Genomic DNA, 7,201 nt, shown 5'->3' on the forward strand with positions numbered 1-7,201 from the left:
CTGCCTGCACCACACAGTGAAGGCTCTGCTGACCTCCCTGTGAGAGCTCTTGCGGTCTCCAGGAACCTGGTAAAGGCTGCTCCCCTGCTCTTCAGAGCTGCCAGGACTGCCAGGCATTCCTTTTTAACAGGTTCTTCTTTTCCATTCTTTAGTTCTCATCAGAACTACTACAACTGCCACCAAATGTGAGCTGCCTGCCTCCAGAGTCAACCTTCCAGTTACTAGTCATAGTGTCACCAGAGGGAGGTCTCTTGGTGACAGATCTGGCCAACAGTGACCAGCGACCCCTGCATTGTAAAAGCCCAAACATAGGGACAAAAGGTCCATTGACATGTTGTAAGAGCCTAAATGCAAGAACAAGGAAATACCTCCTGTAACAGAGACCCTCTGCCAGCCTCCTCCAGAGCAAGACACGTTACACAAAAAGTACAAGAGCTACCCACAGCTCTCAGCCCATGACCAAAACAATACCTATCCCATTTAACTGTGATAAAAACCCAGTTCAGCACTGCCCTGCGCTCCTTGCCCTGGTCCGCTGGGTAAAGTGCCACTTCTGCTTCCAGTGTGTGTTCTGGTTTCTTGGCGTGGGGCTCAGTTGCTTTATCATCTGGCAGGGCTGGTTGTCTCTTAAGACTTTTCAATCAGTTCTGACAGGTGAACAAACTTCTAAGTGTGGACTGTTAAGTGACTCCCACCTTGCTCCGTTTGCTCTCCTCTGTAACCCTTTTAGAAACACACACACACACACACACACACAGAGTTTGCAAAGGTCCTACTCTTCCCCCGATCATTGGCCCTGATTTTTATCTTTCTTTTTCTCCTATTCTCCTCTCCTCCCTTCAACCCTTCTTCCACTCCCCATTTACAGAAGCTCTGCTCCCATTTTTTTCCTATCCTGTCCTTTCCTTCCCTTCTCTCTTCTCCCTCCCTTGTTCCCCTTCCCAGGTGAATACACTCTATTTGTTCCCCAGATCCACCTTGGCCACACTCCTCATTCACCTTTTGGGTTTCTCTCACTAGAGAAACAAGGTGACATTGAAACCTGACACTTGAACTTTAAACATGCTGCCCTTCTCTGCATCTTTGATTAGGTTAAGCTTGTCTTACTTCTGAAGACAGGGCTTAGGGTTCATCCCTTTTAGGTGTTTTCTATAATTTCATTCCGCCAGTGTTGGAAGATATGTCAGAAATCACCTAAGTGCTTGAGCATCCTGGCTGCATCTCTATCATAGCATGTGGCTTATAATAATTTTTCCTGTGAAAGTCCTTGAAGTCAGGGACAGTGTTTTTCATTTTTCTCCAACAGCTACAATAAAGTGTACAATAAATGCATTTAAAATGAATATAACTTTCAGTCTGAAGCTTTCTTCCCACTTTAACAAGAAGCAATATTTTCCTTCACAATTCCTGTAATTTCTGTTAAGGCAGAACCTTGTTCTACCTTCTAAAATGTCTTTCAAATCCATCCCTGTCTTTACCTCTGGTGCCATCCCCTGAATGAGCCACTACAACCCACCGGAAGACATTACCAGGGTCTTTAAAAAGTGACCACATCCTCAATGCATTATCAGCAGTGCCACACTAACAGGCATCTCTAAGCTCATGAAATGACTTGGAAAATGGTTCAGTGACCCTGTCTCTACCCCCAGACAACAGTCCACATGTGGCCTAAAGTATTAGAACCTCAAACCCTACAAAGCATATTTTGGTTGAAGTATACTTCAGTGAACTTGAAATTAATTCTCTAGCCTTTATTTCTACTTCTGAAACCTGCACAGTTCCTGTTTAGTTTCTGGGAGACAGACAGGAAGAAGTGGCACAGGTGGGTGGTGCAAGCATTCAAATGGGCAGGAAACTCCTCTGTGTTACCTCTCCTTGCACTACTGCAAAAAGATGTCAATGGGGAACGATCTCACATATAAAATCTGACAACAGCTTTGCAATATCCTTTGTATAACAATTAAACCCTTTAAAACATGACATTCAAGGCCCTCCAAGACCCGGTCCCTACCCACCTCTTCCTCCTTCGACTGCCATTCCCTCACTCAGCCACGACTGAGTGAACTGCTTCAGGTCTCCTTCTCATGCCCACAGTGGGCTTCTCTGATGAGGTTCATGCCATCTGAAACACCTTTTTCAATCTCCTTCATTTGCTTAACTCTATTCATTTTTCTGACATCACCCTTCCAGGTGCCTTCCCTGAAACCCTAGGACTATACCGCCAAGGGAATTGAGCCTCCTTGTATCACAGCAGGAATTGTGTTACAAAAAACTGCTCCTCTGAGTGTGGTGATGCACACCTGTAATCTCAGCACTTGGAAGGCAGAGGCAGGAGGATCATTGCGAGTTCAAGACCAGCCTGGGTTACAAAGTGAGCTCAAGGCCAGCCTGAACTGCATAGTGAGACTGTGTCTCAAAAAGCAAAACAAAACAAACAAAAAAAATTCCCCCCAAACTCCTCTGGTTACAGTATCTAGTGGACTATAAAGCTCCAAGGGTGGGACACACTGTCCCCGCCGCATGCCTGGCACACGACAGACACTCACTTCATATGTGATGAATGCAGAGAACACTGACTGAGGTTTTAAAAGTCTGTCTTTGGAAGCACAGATACCATGTCGTATTAACCTTTGTATATTCACTTGGCCAGCAAATGGTACGGTGGGCAAATGAAGAAAAACATATTGCTTGCATTTTGAGTAAAACACAATACTCTTAGTGGTTTCAAAAGAAATGGAACCACAAAAAATATTCAAGTTTCCCTGGAGATAATCCAAATGCAAGTCACATAAAATTGGGCATTTGAAAAAGAAATTGTTTTCCTCTGGGCACTGAATCAACTTTTATAAACATAAAAGCAGACATTAAATAATATGATGCAACTATAGTCATGATTCGTTACACAAAACTGCTCAGCACCTTCCCTTTCTACCTACGTTCTGTCACTGCAAGGCAGGCGTGCAAGGCACTATGGTCTTAAAAGTCCAAGAACCAATACCCACGAACTAGACTGGAACCCCTCACTGTTTTCATGTTGCACCAGACTGAGGTCTTTTTGGTTACTAAATGATAAGGTTTTCTTAGAAGAAAACCATGACTAGATTCAAATTATTACTTCTAGAAGACATTGATATCCTTCCTAAAGACTCCTAATACAGAAATTTGAACATGTTGCTCGCTGGGGCCAACTAGGACCTTTCAATAGCTCCTCCCGCTGTTCTGGAATAGAACTGTCAACTGCTCTTTTCCAAAGCTGTTGATTTTTGTACTATATATACAGTTGTTCATCTATGCTGCTATGTAGCAGTCAGGAGCTCCAGACCACTGGCTATGAATGCGAATGCTTGTTTATTACCCATGTGACATACTCTCCTAAGCCTGTCATCCTTGAAACATGGCTAACACTGCTGTAGCACATGGATACTAAGGAACTGCAGACACAAAGCCCTCAGTATAGAATCTGGCAAGGTAGCTGCTCAATATATTTTCTTTTCCTTTCCAACTCTTTGAAATCTTGTTGAGAAAGGGAGACTTAAATGATAAACAGTCACTGTTTTTGGCTTTGCAATTAACATTACCTGTCAGGCTACCCCATCACTTGGTTTGGGTGGATTTTTTCTGCTTTGTTTGAGGCTCCCTTGCACAGAATACATGAGGAAGGATGACACCCCACTTGTTGAACCACAGGAATCTAAGATGCAGGATTTCCACTGCAGACGAAGTCACAGACAAAAAAGAAATAATCCTGGAAGTCATACTTGGTGTAGACACAGTATAGTGTCTGTCTGACCTCTGTGAGCCATGTCCAGGCAAGGATATATTCCCTGTGTCTGCTACTTTGTTGTGTAGTTTGCGCAAGAGCAGTTCGATAAACCTGTACTGAATTTAAGTAAGACTTCTTTATTTCTCTTCCCCTAACTTGGATACAGAAGCACTAAGATTCAGAAAATGATGGATTCCAGGGATTCTGGGAAATAAAGCTTTCTCAGGAATAGCTGGAAGAATTTGTCATTAGCCTTTCTTTCAGTTTCTTGGGAGATTCAGGTGGCATCTTAATAAATCTTACCCTGTGTTACTGGGTTGCAGAACACCAGTAAAGACAAACTCTTTACAGGGTTGGAGGGCAGGAGATGGGGGTTCATCCAATCCACAAACATCTACTAAGCCTCCACTCTGTGTGCCCCACTATTTCAGGTGCTGGGCAGATATAAAGATTAAAAAAGCTCGGTAAGAAATTTATTTTTAAAGTCTGAAAAAATTTGGGAATTCACAGCAAAAACCTCCAAAATGGGTATAATTTATATGTTCAAAGTAAGAAACCTATCAAGAGAATTAACAAAACCAAAGGGGAAATTCATCAGTTCCTCCTCTTAAATTGGGCCTAAAGAGATGAAACATTCAGAACTACTTTTTTAAAAAGCACACTTTTACAAAAGAATTCAGACCTCAGTGGTGTGACTACCTATAAAAGAATAGATTACTAGTTTCCAGGACAGAATTACTCACAAGGTCTTCTGATCCCCAAACTCTGCAATGTGCAATGTGGCCAAAAGCAGTGATTCTCAAAAGTGATGTGTTCAGACCAGCACCTGTACTACATGAGATCCTGTTAGAAATGTAAACTCTCCAAGAGCAGACCTACTACCCTAAACTCTAGGGGGCGGGCCCCAGCAACCTCTGTTTAACAAGCCTTACAGGCACTTCAAGATCGTAAGCTTAAAAAAAAAGATAGTAAGCCTGAGAACTACTACCTGCGGCAAAGGAAGTAAACTGGAGGTTTATTCAGAAAGGAACCACCTTTCCTAGCCACATTAAAGAAAAGGTTTGCTGATGACAGGACAGGAAGTCAAAACAGGGAAGTCTAGAACTATTTCATGCCTATATGAAATGAAGTGGAGACAAATGTTGCAAACATGTAACTTACCTCATCTATAAATGTAATGCCCAAGAGTCCCTCACATTGCAGGAAACCTTGTTGTGCTCCTGAACTGTGTACTGTGATACAGTTGACAGAGACAAAGGGGGTACAGCTGGAGGAAAATGAGGAAAGATTAGAAATCACAGGTTTCTAGTCCTAGGAGGAAAAATTCCCATCCTCCCTCCAACTCTGCACACTCTCTTATGATAGACAGAATTAGCAGAAAATTACCCAACAAATGGCCACGAACTCTAACTGCTCTGCTGTCACACACTTCTCACCAACAAGCCCGCTGTAGCGGTCCTACCACCTCCCTAAAGGTGCCTTCTGGATCAAGGCCCATGGGCAGTGTGAAAGAGAAGCCGGGAGGAGGAAGGAGAGATGAAGTTCTCCACTACATTCCTCACAAATTCTGAGTGTAGCTGCCCTGGGTGTAACCTGCAGTGCAGGGACAGAAAAGACCACGGTTCTAAGCCCAGTCTCTCAACAAGACCCAGGATACGGCACAACCCGCAGGACCAAAGTGATTCAAGAAAGTTTGGCCTAAGAGCTTCCCTTAAGGGTTTCCAGCACGAAGACCACCGAAGCCAGGTCATTAAAGGGTCTGAGATAAAGAGCACCCATTGCTCAGGAGGAAAAGCCACACTATGCTATGGGTGTATTGTGTTTTCTGATGGCACAGAAATGAATAAACTTTTCGTTGTGCAGACAAGGCGCAGGCGGTCTACTCCTGCTGTGGAAAGGGGGACGTTGAGAAGAGGCCCCTACCCTGGCTGTTAGTAGAGGGGGAGGAATGCTGCGAGTGAAGACAGCAGTCACTGGTTGAAGGGGAAGGAAGCTCGGGATCTGTCAGAGGCAGCTGAAAAGCCACAGACCAGCAGGGCTCCCAAACCTAGCGCGATCACAGGTGATATGATCACAGGTGATAAGATCGCGGGTGAGGCTGCCTGCAGGCGCTGGAGGAGAGGCTGGTTGTGGAAGGACTTGGGGCTCTCCGGGGCAGGGTGCCTGCTGGGAAGATTCGAGAGCAATTGACAGACGGGCTAAGAAAAGGCTACGGACAGCCAAGGGGGACCACTCTTCTTCCCCGGGTTCCGGGGAAGCAATAGGAGGGACGGACCTCCTTTCTGCAGGCCCCAGGAGGAGGCGGAGGGTGGCGGCTAGCAGGACAAGGAAGCCGGGAGCGCCACCCGCGTCTCCGGAGGTTCTGGTTCCGGCCGCCAGGAGACGCGGAGGGCACCGCGCCGGAGCCCGTCAGCACGCCGCCGCCGCCCTCTCCTCCGGACCGCGCGAGTCCCCAGGCTCGGGGGCGGGGTCTCCGGTCCCTCCCCCTCCTCGCCCTACCCCGCGCGGTGCGCACCGGCCCGGCCCGGCCCCCCGGCACTCACCGCTGAGGCAGCTCCGGCGGCCCCTCCCCACTCTCTTCCCCACCCTCTCGGGCCCGAAACCGCGGCGTCCGATCCCAGCCGCGCGGGGCCTAACGGGTCAGAACACGTGGGGCCTTTGCGCCCGGAACCGGAAGCGGTGGCTCGCCCCGCCCCCTGGCCGCCCTGGAGCCTTTCTAGGCTGTCGGAAGTTTTGTTTACTCTGTGACCCACCTGGGCCGCCTAGGGAGATTGTATCTAAAGGCCTCCCCAGGAGTCCTCTCTTCCCCTCCTCGCCCTTCCTTCGGTGAATGAATTAACGTTCTGGGCCTGCAGTTTCTACTGCAAGGTTTTCCCATTTCTTTTTTAATGTTTTTAATCCTCTACGTTTTTTTTCGATTTGGTACCTATTATTTATTTTTTCTTTGCGTGTTCCTTCCAAAAGCTTGGTAGAATAGACAGCAAATTTGGTTTTGAAAATTGGCTCTTGCATGTACTTTGTCAGGGCTTCAGGCAAATCCCTCTACTCTCACAATTTGAATGTCTCATTTATAAAGTGAGCATCCTACTGCTATTGCTCTGGGGGTCTAAATGACACATTTTGGGGCATAGTGAAAGCTCATGACGATAATGTTTGTAGGAAGAGACTGAAATTGGAGATTGATCACAGGCCCTGGGGCAGTTTGGCAAAGAAAGCAACTGGGGTGAACCACGTGAACGAGCTCCTACAGCCCAGAGAACACCAAGCTCAAAGACAATCTGAGCAATGGTTGCTAGGCAAAGGGGTGCCCTATGCTATAAATGCAAAACCTCCCCTCCCCACATGAAGTTGGAGACTCTTAGTTGATTTGAAATCATCTCACTAATTACTACTCACTACCACTCCCCAAATTCTAGGAAAATGAAAGAAAACTTACCT

The 7,201-nt window shown here is 46.4% G+C and overlaps 1 protein-coding gene across 3 annotated transcripts in view; it reads right to left on the bottom strand.

The window, feature by feature from the left end:
• Positions 1-6,428, bottom strand: part of Znf202 (zinc finger protein 202) — a 13,953-nt gene extending 7,525 nt beyond the window's left edge. Inside the window, exons 1-2 of one of the 3 annotated variants that reach the window (XM_003472635.4) lie at positions 6,307-6,428; positions 4,925-5,030 (exon numbers count right to left, since the gene is read on the bottom strand). The gene's annotated coding sequence lies outside the window, so the exon portion shown is untranslated. Of the gene's footprint in view, positions 1-4,924; positions 5,031-5,686; positions 5,857-6,306 lie in introns of those variants that run through there. The other 2 variants (XM_063255977.1, XM_013155650.2) reach the window with 2 other exon arrangements.
• Between the last annotated feature and the right edge of the window lie 773 nt (positions 6,429-7,201).

This window comes from Cavia porcellus, unplaced genomic scaffold, assembly GCF_034190915.1.
Source record: "Cavia porcellus strain 051 isolate PalLab524CR breed Dunkin Hartley unplaced genomic scaffold, mCavPor4.1 scaffold_9, whole genome shotgun sequence".
NCBI classification, from domain to species: domain Eukaryota; kingdom Metazoa; phylum Chordata; class Mammalia; order Rodentia; family Caviidae; genus Cavia; species Cavia porcellus.